The sequence below is a fragment of the Hemitrygon akajei genome, chromosome 17, assembly GCF_048418815.1.
Source record: "Hemitrygon akajei chromosome 17, sHemAka1.3, whole genome shotgun sequence".
NCBI lineage: Eukaryota > Metazoa > Chordata > Chondrichthyes > Myliobatiformes > Dasyatidae > Hemitrygon > Hemitrygon akajei.
The window spans coordinates 53,402,742-53,422,047 of record NC_133140.1 but is presented as its reverse complement, the minus strand read 5'-3'; positions in this window follow the sequence as shown (position 1 = coordinate 53,422,047).

Here is a 19,306-nt window from a genome sequence, read left to right as displayed (position 1 = left end):
TCTTGTACACCTCTATCATGTCTCCACTCATCCTCCTTCTCTCCAAAGAGTAAAGCCCTAGCTCCCTTAATCTCTGATCATAATCCATACTCCCTAAACCAGGCAGCATCCGGGTAAATCTCCTCTGCACCCTTTACAATGCTTCCACATCCTTCCTATAGTGAGGCGACCAGAACTGGACACAGTACTCCAAATGTGGCCTAACTAGAGTTTTATAGAGAGGCATCATTACATCGCGACTCTTAAACTCTATCCCTCGACTTATGAAAGCTAACAACCCATAAGCTTTCTTAACTACCCTATCTACTTGTGAGGCAACTTTGAGGAAGCAGGGAGGCTGCAGAAAGACTTGGACAGATTAGGAGAAGAGTGGCAGATGGAATACAATGCCAGGAATTGTATGGTCATGCACTTTGGAAGAAGAAATAAAAGCAATAGACTATTTTCTAAATGGGGAAAAAATTTAAAAATTTGAGGTGCAAAGGGTCTTTGGAGTCCTCATTCAGGATTCCTTAAAGATTGATTTGCAGGTTGAGCTGGTAGTGAGAGAGGCAAATGCAGAAGTTAAGGTCTGCATAAAAGTCAAGGAAAGGGCATATAAGGCAGCAAAAGTGAGTGGGAAGTTCGATGATTGGGAAGCTTTTAAAATCCAACAAAAGGCAACTAAAAAAGCTCTAGGAAAGGAAAAGATGAAATGTAAGGGCAAATTAGCTGATAATATAAAGCAGGATGCTAGAAGTTTTTTCAGTTATGTAAAGAATAAAAGGGAGTTGACAGTTGATATTGGATCACTAGAAAATGATGCTGGTGAGGCAGTAATGGGGGACAAAGAAATGTCAGAATAACAATAAGTACTTTGCTTCAGTCTTCACTGTGGAAGACACTAGCTCTGTGCCAGAGGTCCGTGAGTGTCAAGGAACAGGAGTGAGTGTTGTTGCTATTACAAAGGAAAAAGTGCTTGGCAAACTGAAAGGTCCTAAGTCAAGTCAAGTCAAGTCACTTTTATTGTCATTTCGACCATAATTGCTGGTACAGTACATAGTAAAAATGAGACAACGTTTTTCAGGACCATGGTGTTACATGACACCGTACAAAAACTAAACTGAACTACGTAAAAAACAACACAGAAAAAAACTACACTAGACTACAGAGCTACCCAGGACTGCATAAAGTGCACAAAACAGTGCAGGCATTACAATAAATAATAAACAAGACAATAGGGCAGTAAGGTGTCAGTCCAGGCTCAGGATATTGAGGAATCTGATAGCTTGGGGGAAGAAACTGTTACATAGTCTGGTCATGACAGCCCGAATGCTTCGGTGCCTTTTCCCAGATGGCAGGAGGGAGAGGAGTTTGTATGAGGGGTGCATGGGGTCCTTCATAATGCTGTTTGCTTTGTGGATGCAGTGTGTAGTGTAAATGTCCATAATGGCGGGAAGAGAGACCCCGATGATCTTCTCAGCTGATCTCACTATCCGCTGCAGGGTCTTACGATCTGAGATGGTACAATTTCCAAACCAGGCATTGATGCAGCTGCTCAGGATACTCTCAATACAACCCCTGTAGAATGTGATGAGGATGGGGGGTGGGAGATGGACTTTCCTCAGCCTTTGCAGAAAGTAGAGACTCTGCTGGGCTTTCTTTGCTATGGAGCTGGTGTTGAGGGACCAGGTGAGATTCTCCGCCAGGTGAACACCAAGAAATTTGGTGCTCTTTATGATCTCTATCGAGGAGCCGTCGATGTTCAGAGGGGAGTGGTCGCTCCATGCCCTCCTGATGTCTACAACCATCTCTTTTGTTTTGTTCACATTAAGAGACAGGTTGTTGGCTCTGCACCAGTCCATTAGCCATTGCACCTCCTCTCTGTAAGCTGACTTGTCGTTCTTGCTGATGAGACCCACCACGGTCATGTCATCGGCGAACTTGATGATATGGTTCGAGCTGTGTGTTGCAGCACAGTCATGGGTCAGCAGAGTGAACAGCAGTGGACTGAGCACGCAACCCTGGGGAGCCCCCGTGCTCAGTGTGATGGTGTTGGAGATGCTGCTTCTGATCCGGACTGACTGAGGTCTCCCAGTCAGGAAATCTAGGATCCATTTGCAGAGGGAGGTGTTCAGGCCCAGTAGGCTCAGCTTTCCAATCAGTTTCTGAGGGATGATTGTGTTGAATGCTGAAGTCTATGAACAGCATTCAAACGTACGTATCTTTTTTGTCCAGGTGGGTTAGGGCCAGGTGGAGGGTGATGGCAATGGTGTCGTCTGTTGAGCGGTTGGGACAGTATGCAAGCTACAGGGGGTCCAGTGAGGGGGGCAGCAGGGTCTTGATATGCCTCATGACGAGCCTCTCAAAACACTTCATGATGATGGATGTGAGTGCAACGGGACATTAGTCATTTAGGCAGGACAGGTGGTAAGTCACCTAGACCAAATGGACTACATCCCAGAGTCCTGAGAGAGGTTGCTGAAGAGATAACGGATGCATTGGTCATGATTTTTTAAGAATCACTTAATAAGACTGAGTAAGACTTAAAATAAGTCAAAGTCAGCATGGTTTCTGTAAAGGGAAATCTTGCCTGACAAATCTGTTAGAATTATTCAACAAAGTAACAAGTAGGGTGGATAAAGGAGAGGCAGTGGATGTCATTTACTTAGATTTTTGTAAGGCATTTAATAAGATGCCTCACATGAGACTGCTTAACAAAATAGAATCCTACACTGTTACAGGAAAGATACTGGCATGGATAGAGGAATGGCTGACAGGCAGGAGGCAGTGAGTGGGAATAAAGGAGGCCTTTTCTGGTTAACTGCCAGTAACTAGCGGTGTTCCTCAGGGTCAGTAATGGGGCTGCTGCTTTTCACATTGTTTGTCAATGATTTAGATAATGGAATTGATGGCTTTGTGGCAATATTTGCGGATGATACGAAGATAGGTGGAGGGTTAGGTAGTGCTGAGGACCCAATGCGATTGCAGCAGGACTTAGACAAATTGGAAGAAAGGGCAAAAAAAGTGGCGGATGGAATACAGTGTTGGGAAATGTATGATAATGCATTTTGGTAAAAGGTACAATAGTGCAGACTATTATCTAAATGGGGAGAAGGTTCAAACATTGGAGGTGCAGAGGGACTTAGGAGTTGTCATGCAAGACACCCAGAAGATTAATTTACAGGTTGAGTTTGTGGTAAAGATGGCATATGCAATGTTGGCACTTATTTTAAGGGGAATAGAATATAAAAGCAAGGACTTAATGCTGAGTCTTTATAAAACACTAGTGAGGCCACACAGGGTAGTGTCAACAGTTTTGGGCTCCATATCTCAGAGAGGATATGTTGTCATTGGACAGACTCCAGAGGAGGTTCATGAGGATGATTCCAGGGATGAAGGGGTTAACATATGAGGAGCGTTTGACAGCTCTGGGCCTGCACCCATTGTAATTTAGAAGAATGCTTGAGGATCTCATTGAAACCTACTGAATGTTGAAAAGACTAGATAACGTGAATGTGGAGAGGATGTTTCCTCTGGTGGGGGTATCCAGAGCTAGAGGGCACAGCCTCAAAATGGAGGGGAGATCTTTTAGAACAGAAGTAAGGAGGAATTTTTTTTTATAGCCAAAGAGTGGTGAATCCCTGGAGTGCTCTGCACAGACTGCGATGTAGGCCAAGTCTGTGGATATATTCAAAGTAGAAGTTGATAGATTCCTGATTGTTTGGGGCATCAAGGGATATGATGAGAGGGCATGTGTATGGGGTTGATTGGGATCCGGGATCAGCTGTGATGAACTGCTGGAGCAGACTCAATGGGCTGAATGGTCTAATTCTGTTCCTATGTCTTGTGGTGTTATGTTCTTATGGTCTTTAATCTTTAAATTGTTAAGGGGTCAGGTTCAGCAAGTTTTATAGTATTCTGTTTTAGTAGCTTTTTTAATTGTAAAATTACTATTCAAAAGAAATGTAAGAAGTGGATGCAGGAATAAGCCACTTGATTCGTATCTGCTCCACTATTGATGAATTTGGTGGTTGATTTCTTATCTCCTCATTAACCTCATAATTCCTTACTATCTAAGAATTTTATCAATAAAAATCTCACACATCTAATTTTGTATACCATCCTAGCAGAAGACATTCATCATTACTTTTTGGATGTAAAGAAAAATATTAAGTGCCATTATACTTTTCACAGAGGTTCAGCAATATTCTTTACATTTTATTTAATGGAAAAATTATTAATGACCTCTGTGTGCAATTTATCTCACCCAATTTGCATTCTGCAATCAACCCACACCTTTTACAACCAAGTGCCAAAGGTCTATCTCAAATAAGTTTACCACATACAAGAGGTGATCAGCTCAGTACTGCTTTCTGAACAATTTTTCAGCTGAAGTGCCAATATTTAAAATAGCTGATTCTTGACAAATAGTATGGATTCTGTGGCTGAACAACTTTTGGTGTGCAGAAGAAAACTTGTCTAATCTGTTCATTCTTATATTAATCTTACTTTATCTCTCCAATAAGTAACTCACCAACTAATGGAAATAGTTTTTACCTATTTATCTTTTATTAAACCCTTCAGGCAAGTGAATTCTAGGGCCAAAAATGGTCAGCATACTGTAATAAATATAATTCACTTGTAATGATTGACATTTATAATGAGCATAAAGAAATAATGATGAATTGTTAAATAAGGCATCTCTATTCCCTTAACTTATTCAATGGTTGGTGCATATTCATAATTTTCCAAAAAAAAACTAAAAATTGAATTATACCTCAAAACCATTTTTCCATATTTACCACCAAGCATCACTGCAAGAAGCTATCTAATTGTGTAACAATCCTCTCTCGTCAAATACTTCTGAGATAGAAAGGCTGAAGAGCAGTTACAATTAATTTTGATTTTGACTTATTGTGTCCTCCTCAGTGCTCCATTTTAATATTCTCAGCCTCATGTACAAATCTTTCCAGTGCTTCTCCTCCCACTTCCTGTCACTCCCCACAATGCTCATGAATCCATGCTTACTCTGTTCTACTATTGGTACTCGTGCCTTCTGCTGGAAGGATCCTAATAACTGGAATTCCCTCCCGAAGTCTTTTTGCCTCTTCTTTTTCTTCGAAAAACTCTTCAAAGCCTATTCATTCCTCAAGCACTTGTTCACTGGTTTTAATGCCACCTTCTTTTGTTAAGGTTGTAACAAGGATGTAAAAGATTCCATGGCAGTTGGGTGGGAAAGGTCCAGGGCTGGAGAAGAAAGAATCTGATAGTAAAGAGACAATAGGAGGAAGGGAAGGAAGAGGGGACCCGGGGGAAGTAATAGGCAGGTGAGAAGATGTGAAAGGTCAGAGTGGGGAATAGAGGGCTGACTGAAAAGTAATTGAATTACACCTTCCTGAGCAAGGTCCATAACCTTTCAAATGTATAACCGGGTACCTTTATAGGGTTCTGCCACTACCTCACTTCTAGGTAGTGGCTGTTCTAGTTAGTGTCAGGGCCCTAGCTCCCTCTGGATGAAAAATATTTTTCCTCATCTCTCTTCCAATGCCTCTACCAATTGCTTTAAGAATTTTGCTCCTCTTTTGACTTCTCTGCTAAGGATATTGGTTGCTTATATTTATTTTCCGTAAGCCCTTCTCATTTTATCTCATCTCAGCTCCCCATGTTCCAAAGAAAACCACAAAGACTTTCCTGTTTTACCTCTTTGTTCAAAATTGCTGGTCCTGGTAAAGCTTCTCTTCATTAAAATGTGATCTGGTCATTATCACACTACTGATGGTAAAATCTCAGTATGCACAAACAGCTGTAATATATTCCACATTAGGCCAAGGACCACAGTTCAGAGGCACTTTACTAGCTATAAACTATCCTTGGACTACCTGAAAAGCAAGATAATGATGATATATAAATCTTTTGATTTAACTCAGTGTACTAAAGGTACTATATAATGCAGATTATTGATGCTGGACAATGATACTGAATGATGACCACTAACTAAATGGTTAACTCACTCTGATTAAAAGAATACAAATAAATGGTCATTCAATTAAATTAGGCATTCTGCAATTTCCTCAGCTATTATACAAGTAAAATTATGATATTGAGGTTTATATTATATGAAAATCACCTGATTTGAATTTTAATCAATTTAATTCAAATTAAAACCGGAAACAAAAGCTAGCTGCTAAAAGTCTGAGATGAAGTGCTGCAAATCCTCAGCCAGTGAAGCAACTTCTGTGAAAAGCGAAACAGACTTAACATTTCACGTCAATGAACTTTCATCAGTTATGCAGTTTCTGCGTCAGATATTGCAAGGAGCAAGCCAAGAATCGCTTTATTCATATTTACTCTATTTGGAGCAAATTAGAGAATAACTACTAATGCCAACTTTATAGCAGTAAGCAAAACTGATGTGCTTAGTTATAATCCTCCTGTATGTCTTGATAACGTATGTATTTCTTGAGCTGTATGGTCTTTCCTCATCATGGTTGCAAATAAATAAGTAGATCCTTCAATTCTGGTCAGCTGTGGTTCCATTTATACTGACTATGGATGGCTTGGCAATTGTAAAACATGCTTATAGAATATATTGGGTTTACATGTAAAGGAGATTGAGGTATGACTTTTGAACTTTTGCTTCATCAGCCATTATTGTTTGCCTTCAATACATGATTTGTCTGGTTAGAAGTTTTATCCTTGTTACTTGTCTTAATGAAGCATCACTGGGACTACTAGGAGAAGGTGAGTGGTGACTTTAAGGTTGTGATTATCTGGCACAAGTGTGGCATGAATGTTACCTGTCACTAACCAGCTTGCGTCTAAATATAACCTTTTATTATTATTCTTAGTCATATCTGAGAAGTTGTAGATGGTACCAAACACTGCAATCAACAGCAAATGGCCCAAAATCTGACTCTGGAGAAGATCCTAGGAAACTATTCTGATAAATTCCTGCAATGACAACCTACACTTGAGATGGCTGTGCTTTTCAGCCACATCCATTTCCCTTTGTGTTTGGTATGAGTCCAGTGATGGAGAGTTTTCCCATTAGTGGCTCTTTTCTTTCATCTTTTACCTGCTTTGTACCACATTTGGCCACATGATGTCTTGATGTCAAGGTATTCACTCTTGCCCTTTGGATGGTAACTGTTCTATCCATGCTTGGACCAAGTCTGAGTTGAATTATTCAGGCATAACCTAAATTGTGCACTGATGAACAGGTTATTTTGTTATCTAGACAGAGTTTGCTAACCGTATTGATGACTTTCAGTCTCCATTTTGTCTCGTATGTCAAACTTTCCTTTGGGACAACTTTGCTTGTTGACTAAAGTCATGCTTTGGAAATGGGTGCCTTTGGATATTGAAAAATGGCAGCTTTTTAAGCAATATTTGGTCACAATTGTTCTCAAGACTAAAGAAGGCATTCTTGTATAAAGGACATATTTTGGTTGAGAAGTTCAATGTGTGAGGTCCAGGCATCAGTTATAATTGTTATGGTTAACTATTAGTTTGTATTATTAAGATGTTTCTGCTTTAAAATATCACTGGTGTGTAATGAGGCCTAGTGACAAACATCACACAGGTCTTATTTAGGCTTTCTAATACTAGTGGAATTCTTGGACAATAATCTAAAACGGTCAAGATATTTGAAATATCTGTTGAAATTACCTATAAAAAAGCTTTCTCAGAAAAGCCAATATCCTTTTGCAATAATTTGCTCTAGAATGCTAAGAAAATATTAACATTAAAATATATTCTAAGTGTTCATTTTAGTAGAACATTTCAGTAATCTTAAACAAAATATATATAAATTTATGAAGGATCATGACCCTGATAAGTTATATTTTGCTGTAGTTACATATTGATACTAATTGTAACATCTCCTGCTCTTTCTGGACTCTTATAAACCTTATGGATCATAAATTAACAGCCAGAAACTGATGGTATCTGAATCCACAGGCTTCTGATGGACAAAACTGATGTGTCGTCCTTTGATAAACACGCAACTTTTGTATATTTATAGATTAAGATGTAGAAATTGATTAACTTACTTGTTGTGTTACTTAACTTCTAGAAATTTCTGTTGTGTTTCAGTGATAAAAAATGATCCTTTTTCCTGCAGTGCCATTAGCTTTTCTTACACTTTCCAGGTCAGTAATTTTTCTGCTAAGAGTTCATCCTGCTTAGACCGATCTGCTGTCCTTTTTTTAATGAGGTTATTTCTGGGTTATTAGCCTTGATATGATATGATACCTTATGTGTAAGACTTAATTGATGTAAATCAAGTACAGCGTACAGAGGAGAATCAGCAGGATCAGCTGAAAATTGCTTCTTGTGATTGTTTTTTTTTTATCCCGTTTGCATTTGCCTTTACATGTTTCAGTAGCATTTCTAATCCAGCTTTGTTTTTAATGAGGAAAATGTTTCAGCTTGCTAATACCTGATTGTAAATCTTTGTGTGCAAATACAGTTCTACAGGACGGGAAACTGAAGAAATGCTGTGGCATTTTGCTTTGCTGAATAAGCTTTAGGTAGAAATTAAGGTGAGAAGTATCCACTGGCAGGAATTTTATTTTATGATTCAGCAACCTCATTAGGCTTTTCTTAATTTTTTTTATGTAATGGCAAACTTTTCAAATGAAATCAAGGCATTGCATTTTTTTAGCTGTTCTCATTTTTTTGCAAATGTTTTACGAAAGAAATCAGGAGCAATATATGGATAATTGATAAAAAGTAATAAATACTAATGTTCTTCACGTGATGAAATGTGGCCCCAGAATTCGATTACCCTGGCACAGGTGCATGACCCTATGTAATTTACTTATTAAGAGATACAGCATGGATAGTTCCTTCTGCTCCTTTGAGCAACCCACCAATTTAACCCTAGACTAATGACGGGACACTTTACAATGATCAGTTATCCCACTAGCTCGTATGTCTTTGGACTGTGGGAGGAAACTGGAGAACCCAGAGGAAGCCCACATGCCCACAGGAAGAATGTACATAATTGCTTACAGAGGACACTGGAATTGAACTTGCAACTCCAAAGCCCTGAGCTGTACTACGGTCATGCTAACTGCTAAATGCATAAAAGAATGTAGCTTTATGGTGAGATGGAGTGTTGCTACTCACAAAATTGGATGTGGCTGTTCAGTGTGAGGCAGGTGACATCGTCGAACTATTATTTTTCAGTCAATCACTTCCTCACAGAGGGACTCAAATTCTCCTTACAAGAAGGACCACTTACATCTCTTTTGCCAAAGCAAAATAGCATTAAGGAAACCCCATTCCGTATTTGTAAGCTTCTCCAGAATGCACAGTGGCATAGACCTCATCCACTTTGCCTTGTGCAGTTCTCCCATCACAACCTAGGAATAGCTATCAATTAGAATGTGGCGCCTCTCCCTTAATACTGAATTGGCTCTGTCCACAGACAATGCTGCATGCAAATCCTTTGCTGGCAGAGAAGCAGTTGTTGGGGTTCTTTCATCCTGTTCTCTAGGTGCACCTTTCATTCATACATCAATTGTTGCATTGTCTAGTGTAGCAAAGCTTCAAATGTAAGTACATATGATTATCATTATTCTAAATGAAGAATACTTCAGGAGAGGCAAAAGATGGCAAGGTGAAGTTATGGCATAGAGAAGGAATCAGTGTCCCTCGCTCTCAGAATCCAAGTCTTTCCCTGTCCTACTTATCCCAGATGGTGCTTCCCCAGTACCTCCAGATTAGGAGGGAGAAGGCTGTTAGTTTTCCATCATGGGCAATTCCGGTAGATTTAGTGGCCGTGGGCTCTGGGAGTCTGCTGCTGCAATGCCCATCAATGACCTTGACCTTCGGAATGATGATCACTCTTGTATGGTGGTCAGCTCCATCTCCTCTCCTGCAAGCAAAATGGGAGTGAGTTGTATCTGTTTAGGGTATGCGCTTATCATGGTGGAAAAGCTAATATGAATGTGGTTTGTTACATGGTGACAAAATGGAATCAACGGTGATGAATGTCAATGTGAGGAGACAACATGGTGAAGTTTGATGCAGCTGAAACCATCTCAAGGACATTGTGCATTGGCCCTGAGACTCCTGCAGTTCATCACAGAACCGCCCCTTTCTCTACCAGCCAAGTATGGTCCTTGTACTTGTTGAATTCTGGCAATGAGGCATTCTGCACAAAATAACTGTGACCATCTGTTTGGGGAACTATCCAATCAGATCCACTGTCTCTTTCTCCTACAGAGCTTTCTGAGCATTTCTTGCAAACAATTGCTGGACTGACTTGCACTGCAAGACGTTTTCTCAGAGAATCTTTCCTGCAAGGGACAACTGGTGTGGCCTGGTCCAGAGGAACCAGAGCATTCTCAGCAGTAATGTCAGGCCTAAACTTCCTAACACTGGTGGCAGGTAGAACTTCAGCATATTATAACCTTGGATCTTTTCGACCCAGCCTCTATGCACAGCAGGATGCAGCCACACACAAAGGTGGATATCAGGATGACGGCTACCTTGGACATATATCAAGGAACTTTCCTCATTTCCCAATGCTTTCTGCAACTTCTTCCTTTCCTCTGATAGGCACAGTTCCCATTGAGCATTTTTTATATTTGGTAATCCGATGTGATCATTGTTGATAAAGTCCGTCACTGTTAACTTAAAAATGTAATGTCTTTCTAATCCATTCAGAGGATAGTTATGAGTTAGCAATCTCGGTGTCATCTGTGATGCCCACTCCTCCACCCCGATGGCACTCATGGTAATGAATGGACTGCATTCACTGTCCCCTTTCCATCTGTTTATGAGTGCAGTCAGAATCCCAGAGCATGAAATTATTTGGCTTTGTGGAAACTGTCAACGTGTATTTTCAGACGTGAGATTATCAGCCAGCTCACAAATGTAAAGTGCCGAGCTATAAAACTATAAATACCCCACTTCACCCTGGAAGCATCAATCAGAGAGCAACATTACACTACAGTATCAGGTGAGATGCAGTCTGAATGTTCTATTCTTTTCACCCAGATTTACAACAGAAAGTTAATGAGCTTGAATAGCATGCACTTACATGCAGAATTTTTATTCAATGATATGACATCTTCCTAAAGATTGCCTAAGTGAATATCTGTGTACCACGCTTATGAGTGCCACATGACCTGCTCTGATTGCTTTGAAGTAAAGCTGATGAACATTATGAGCAAATTCTGCCATGCCAGCTGTCTATAGGTCACTACAAACCATATTCTTTCTAACCCACACTCATTTGGCTTTGCACACAGAATGTTCTGGAATCCCATTACGTCCTGTAGTCTGTCAGGTAATTGCCATTAGAATTGAATGATTGAGGTTGACTGATGTAAGACATCTGTAACATACTTCTATTACTATTTCTTGGCAAGAAACAGCAACTTAAGCAGTCATGATCGCACGGAGTCCCACAGCACAGTATTTTGGTCCATTGAGCTAGCAGGTTATACATCCTAATGCATTCTTAAGGTGGCGTTTATTGATAACGGTTAACATTGCTTGCAAACAAAGGCTTTAGTCACCAAAGTAAAATAGGAAGCGAACATGTAAAGATTATCCACTGGTGACACTGACACTTATAAATCTCTCATCAATGAAGTGGGTACAATTGCAACTGTATGCCACGATATTGCACCAAGTTAGATGAAAATGGAAGAGGACAGAGGCTAAACCAGCAGAATGAATTATTTACTCAATTCTGCTTATTTTGAAAAAGTCTTTTCTAGAAAAACAAAAGATGCCTGCTTCACCAACACACACACTTACACATAATTAGAATCTGATTTTAGGCATTTATTTAGACTCCACAAAGAGAAGCTACATTAAGAGTATGCAGTTGTGCATCACACAGTAAAATATTAAAAAGATGTCACAATGTGCACATCAGTTTTTTTTAATAAATCATCTGTTCTAATTTCATATTTAGGGGATTGTTGAGATAAGCATTGTCAAAAGGAGTCTCAACATTTAAAAAAATTATAGTATTGTCTCAGTCCGTATTAAAATAGAAACAATTACCTGCCTAGTATCGTGTTATAATTAGCTGATTCTATACATAATGGTAACAGTGTGAGCTTACACACTGTAGCATTCTGACCTATTAGTCACATCAGTTTGGTTTGAAGACCCTCTGTGGCGGATGCATAATGTAATCTGACTTTTTTTTTGTTACTTGAAGGTACCATCTTCCAGATACAACACTTGGCTTGAGAAGAAAATCAAAAAATGCAGATCCTGGAAGTCAGAAAGTAAAATGGACAACGTTGAAAACACTCGGCAGGTCAGGCAGGTCTGAAACTGTACTATATTTTTTTAATTGCTGAGTTTTGTTTTGAAAATTCGGACTTCACCATTCTCCTGAAATTTGAATACATGGAAAGAGAAAGAGAGTTAATGATCATAAACTTGAGTTCTCCTTGTTATGGTTCTGGCAGAAGGTCCACAACCAAAAGTATTAACTCTGTTCCTCTTTCAGTAGATGCTGCCAGACCTGATGAGCATTTCCAGCATTTTCTCTTTTTATTTAACTACAGGTCCTTGCAGGCTCAGAATGATCACACGACATGATGGAAACAAAAGTATAGTGATTTCCAGGTGCCCAAGACAAAAACCGTACCTCAAGGAGCTCCATCAACAACAGATTACCTATTTGTTATTTATGTGGTCATGGTATTGCAGGTAGTTTACTATGTTGTCTAAAGAGCCATTCAAAGCTTCACTTCAAGGTAATCCAGTGGAACTGAAGCATCATGAATCATTTTGATGAATTGCTACAAAATGCAAACTACATTAGAAGGAGATATAGAAACACAGAGACATAGAAAACCTACAGCACAATACAGGCCTTTCAACCCACAAAGCTGTGCTGAAAATGTCCTTACTTTAGAGATTACCTAGGACTACCCATAGCCCTCTATTTTTCTGAGCTCCATATACCTATCCAGGAATACCTTAAAAGACCCTATCGTATCTGCCTGCACCACCGTCGCCAGCAGCCCATTCAACACACTCACCACTCTGTGTAGAAAACTTACCTCTGACATCTCCTCTGTACCTAATCCCAAGCACCTTAAAATGGTTCCCTCTCGTGCTACCATTTCAGCCCTGGGAAGAAGCCTCTGACTATCCACATGATCAATGCCTCTCGTCATCTTATACACCTCTATCAGGTCACCTCTCATCCTCTGTCACTCCAACGAAAAAAGGCCGAGTTCACTCAACCTATTCTCATAAGGCATAGTCCCCAATCCAGGCAACATTCTTGTAAATATCCTCTGCACCCTTTCTATGGTTTCCACATCCTTCCTGTAGTGAGGCGACCAGAACTGAGCACAGTAATGTGGATTCTAACAATAAGGCATTTTGGGTTGTGCCTTGGATAATGCTGGAAGTGCTGAAAGCTTTAATTGTTGTATCTGCAGGACCCCAGGAACCTTAAAACAGTACCATATTCTGGTCTAACAATGAAGGACCCCAATCTTCAATGCTTAAGCCATATACACACATATGAGATATACAATATCAGTACGTTCCATGCCCATTATTCGTGTATCATATTCACGCACATTGGATTCACCAAAAAAGGAGGTTCTGTTGGATATAAGATTTATTCTATCCCATCCCCATTTGGTGAACTACTGTTTGAGGTGCAAACAAGCTGTGAGAACAAGATCTAGCTCTCCGTTTTTTAAAAAATCATTTATGGGATGTGGGCATCACCAGCAAAGCCAGCCATCCCTGGCTGCCCCTGAGAAGGTGGTGATGAGCTGCCTTTCTGAACTGCTGCAGTCCCTGAGGTGTAGATATGCCCACAGTGATGTTAGGGATGGAATTCCATGATTTTGACCCAGTGACAATGAAGAAACAGTGATAAGTTTCCAAGTCAGGATGGTGAGTGACTTGGAGGCAGATTTCCAAGTGGTGGTGTTCCCAGGTATCTGATATTCTTGTCCTTCTAGATGGTAGTGGTTGTGGGTCTGGAAGGTGTTGATGACATTATAGGCAAGTCGCCTGTTTACATAGTCTATCAGCCATAACAAGGGCCCTGAGGAGTGGGCTGTAAGGGTCAGTTTATTAAAATCCTTGTCCTAATGAGGGGAAATGTTCACCTTCAAAATTATGCTCCAACAAGAAGCACCCAGCCTCCATTACATTGAGGAGGAGGTACACGTCCCTCGGTGAAATCAAAAACTGAAGATTCCTTGGCCGTGATGGAACCAGCCCAAACCTTCACCTAGTGTATCTTCGTAACCTTCAGGTCAGTGTGTCTCCACACTGTTGAGTTGCCAAGGAAAAGATTACTGAAACAATGGGCCAAATCATCAGGAGTGCTTATCCTCATGCTGTATTTAATGGAACTGAACCCCCCCCCCACATCCCACTGTTAGATATAGTTCCCCTCTGACCCTGTGTTCTTGCACTGCACTCGAAGCTATTTCTCACCTTCATGATAGCCTCAGTCCTCATTACGAATGATTGTCACCAGCCTTCTAGATTTACCCCTTTCCAGGAAAACCTTGAGGGACATGCCAGAGGGCTGCTTTTCTACCAAGCTGCCTGTAAACATGCCTTGTGCAATGCTTGTGTGAGTTGAGGCCTAAAGTTATAGTCCAACCATATGTCACAGGTTTCTGCACCTTTTCATGGACCAATATCTTTCGGTGAGAGCCTCAGGTAAAGGATAAACAAAACTGACTGAAAAAAGAAGGGATAAAAATATATATAGAAAAAGGAGAATAAAAGGTTTGGTTTTATTCAAATTGGCATCCAACCAATAAAACTCTATTTCTATTGAAAGCAGTATGAGCTGCCCATTGATAGACCACTACTCTCATTTACTGGCCTTGCCCCCCCACAAACCCCCCATCAGGCTGCTATAGGTCTCCAAATTGGAAAGGCAGGGACACTTGAAGATAGCTTACTTTTAAGCAGACATTGAACTGGAAGCACTTCCCGAGTTACTATTCTGTTTCATTTAGCAATTCTGGACCTTGATATCTGGCTGGACCTTTCAGATGGGCATCAAGGATCTTGTGGCATTGTTTCAGAGGAGAGCAGCTGAAATTTGTAATATGGATGGTGTTAATGGACAAGAGTATAATCCAACTAAAGCACAAACTGAAAATGATACAAATATATAGCAAGTCAGCCAGCAGATATGGAGAGAGAAAAACAGAAATATGTTTCAGGTTGATAACCTATCATCAGGATTTTAAACATATTAATGATCAAGTTCAAGGGTTGTGGTATTGTAGTTCCAACAGCAGAAGAGTAGATCTCTCATTTCATGATGTTTTCACTTACAAATACTTGATTCTAGCCTCTCAAGCACAAGTGCCTCTCCATACTTAGAGAGGGCATTGTAATCCCGATTAAATGGTGCCTGTAATCAACAAGCACGTTCGCTATTAATTTTCCTACTGACACAGAAAGGCTGACTTTTGTGGGCTTCCTCTTTCTAGAAATGATCTCTTTGTCTTCACAATTGCTCAACTGCTGTTGTTAGGTGGCCCCATTACTTCAGAATGAAGTATTTCTTCATGTTGTGTCAGACTCCGTATGTGTTTTTCTTGTTCAGTAATAGACTTTTTGTGAAGTTAATCTCTTTGTCTTGTCTTAACCATTGCTCACTCAGTGTTGATAGCTACCTTCACCACCAAAGACAGAAGTACAGCATTTCCATCTTTCCTATTTTTTCCATGAAACTGACAGCCCGGCTTTGCTTATATTTCTAACCCTAGTATTGCTAACTTTCTGTGACATTACCCTTCTCTATGATTACACAATCATTGGTTTCAATCGACATTGCCTATTAGGTTACTAATTTTCTATTAATGAAGTACAGTATTTTCAGCTGTGATTCTTTTTCTCATCATTTCCAAAAAATCAAATGCTTCCATCAGCTGGTATTTTAACTTCAGGTTAGGGCACATTCTGTGTATATTTTTAACTATCAGCAATAAAAGAATATACTCAGTTCATAATATGTTGATTGCGAATCTGTGGAATAGCATGATATGCTGAGATTTTGGCTGCATTATAGCAAAAATCCATGGAGGAACTGGAGCAGTTTGTTAGAAGAGCCAGGAGACATATTATACCGTGAGTAATTGACTTGTGGTTCTACTGACTAAAAATCTAGACACAAAGCACTTTCGCAAGAGACTATGGTGGACAATGAAACCCTGTATCATTTTTAGTCAATCTATACAGGGTTCAAGCCTTGACATTTAAATGTGCCTACAAGTTAGTTTTCGTTTAAATAAAAGAAACCTGAATGTTCTTTTACAGTTGCAGTATATGGATTGTAAATGATTTGGGCAGTCCTGTTAGTGCTCTGTGGGTGTTCTCTCAACTATTAATATGTCTATTTTTGTTTCATTTTTAAAGTATGTACTGCTCTTCCTTTGACATCTAATTTAGGACAAAAACTAGTAGACAAATAAAGCGCTGTTTAATGTGTAAAAAAACAAAGCACCATTTGGAATAACGAGCAGAAGATCAGCAGTTAAGACAATATATCTGTGAGCACTGTCGTGAGGCCCTGCTGACTGGTTTGTTCCTGAATCCGTTATGCAGTTGACCTCTTTGTCTTCATCATAGCTCAGCCAGCCCAGTGCTGTGAGCCAGAATTATCACTAAGAACAGGGTATTTACTTTGCTTTCTATTTCTGTTTGGTAGAAATAGTCTGGGTTCAGTCACTTTATTTCCAATTAATTTATACCGACTTCAACAGATTTTCTGGACAATGCATCATTTGCAGATGAACCAACTGTAATTCAGACAGTAAGCACTACAACGTTCTGTGGCAATGGGCCATTTGACCAAACCAGAGCACCTTTGACTTTCAATAAAGCTATATTAAAGTAATGTCACCTGATGACTGGGTATGACTATTAAACTTAAAGAAAAGAAGAGATAAAACTGAGCCTTTAAAAAAAATTATCTTGTTAAAGTTAAATAATGTTAAGATAAGCACATGAATGTGAGAATGATGGAGGGAGGAAGAATTAGTGTTTGGGTATTACACAGCGAGTTCAAATCTCACCATAGCAGCTGTAAAGTTTAATTTCTTTGAATTAAATCATCTGAATTTTGGAAATAAAGCTATTATCATTAATGGTGACCATGGAGCTACTGCATTGCTGTAAAAGCTCTCTGGTTAACAAATTCTCTTTGGAGAATGAAATCTGATGTCCTTACACAGCATACAGTATATTTGACTCCGGAATTAAATTCATTCACATAATTCATTCTTATCCACCCTCTGAAGTGGCTTAGAAAGCCACTCGGGTTTTACCAAATTGCTTTGCAGCCCCCGTGGCAACACTTCAACCACATGGACTGCAGCAGTTTAAGAATGCATTCATTACTACCTTCTCAAGGCCACGTAGCAACTGTATTAAATATTGGCCCTGCTTGGAATGCCCCAAAATCCAGTGAACTAATAAAAAAACAAGGTACGTCTAAAATAGGCCTGGCCACATATTGCCGGCTGGAAAATTCATTGATTGCTTTAGTTAATTTCACATGATGTGATAACCATTTGCTACATATATATAATATACATGTGTGTACATTATATATGTGTGTGTTTAATGTAACAGCCTGGGTTCAAAAGGTTTAAATAATGGAGCATTACATTTTATTAAAACAGATGGGGTAAGCACATTCTTTGCATTCTTATTTGTTTTTCTCAACCTAGTTTTAGAAAAATGTGCTTTGATCTACTGCTTGATCTCGGTACAGTAACTTCTTTGATTTAGTTGTCATAATCAGGCATTAACTGGTGTCAGAACTCTAGCCTTTTATAGGGCATCTTGTTCTGCTTGTCTTGATTATCACGATTTCGGTGTAGAGTAAATTAGAATGGAAGCCTATGCAGGCCCATTACAGGAAGCAGCACACGGTATCATTGTAATTAGGTGCCACCATCATTCTCCTTTGATGTGGCATCTTACAGGGCATTCCCTGCAGCCACTTTTACCTGAGGCCAATCAGTCAATGCACTGGAATTTTAACATCTTGTTATGTTTTTAGCAGTGTAATCTTTGAGATAAAAGAAAGATTGTTCATACATCGAATGTGCTACCATATGTACTATTTTCTGAGCTTTGAATTAAAAGGCAATAAGCCGATTGTTATCTTTGTCTGAATAATATCAATTAGCACACTTTTGCAGGGGATAAGCATCTCTACATGTGTGCTTCACATAGATAGCTTGAAGATTATTGTTCCATGTGTTTGTTTTACTGAGCGAAGCTAAGCAATATGCGTTAAATTTGCAAGGAAGACTTTCATTGGTATAATTTTGCAAATGCAGCTGAAATATTTTTCAGAAAAACCCTGGAGGAGTGAGAGAGGCTTATTGTTATGCTTGCAAAGCCCATTGATGTGAGTGTTCATGATTTCTCTGCAATTAGACAGATATAATTATTACCACATGCATTTACTGCTGCCTCCATTAATATTGTTGCTGCTCAAGGGGTCACACCACAGTTATCAAATTATCTGTAAAGTTTGCTTTATGAAAAGTTATGAAATGATAAAATGTCAGTGTAACATAAGTATCTTGGAAGATTTTAACCAAAATGATTGTAAAGCAATTCTTTGTTTGACAATTACGACACGTATTATGTAATAGTATACAAAAAGCATATTATTTTGCTGTTATTAACCAACCAGGATTAACATTTTTGTGCTAAAGGATGCAATGGTTTGACTGTGAGGTAGGAAATATACGGCCAGTTTACTATTACGTGTTTTTTTTCAAGTAGTGCCAAGATCTTAAAAAAAACCCCAGCAGTTTTGTCATTCTGGTGGAAGAGTGATATTTGAATTTTTAGGAGGCAATTATGGATAGATTTTTGCCAAAGGTTCATGAAAAGATTATGTACTTTAATTAATTCAGTTGATTTGTCTATGCAATGTCTCCCGTCCCTCATGTTCCGTGGATATGAGGATTGATTGAGATTCCACTTTCAGCAGTAAGAGATAATGCCTTCAGCGCAAGTTTGTATAGGCTGATCAAGTCTTTAATCAATCAGTTTTCCCTTTACATGATTTTGTTTGCTGATGGAGGAGCCATTGCAAATTAAAAAACTGTAAAAACGTTGTAACATCTTTATTGTTGTATGCAATACTTCTGATCAAGATGTAATATCTTTTCCGCCAGTTCCATTTCGTGGTTCACACAATTAGACTTTTATTCTGAACCTAAATAATGAATCTTGACAGGCTGTACAAATATTAAAGTTGTGTCAGTATTTACTCATGATGCACCTACCAGTACTAACCATCAAGGGTTGCTGA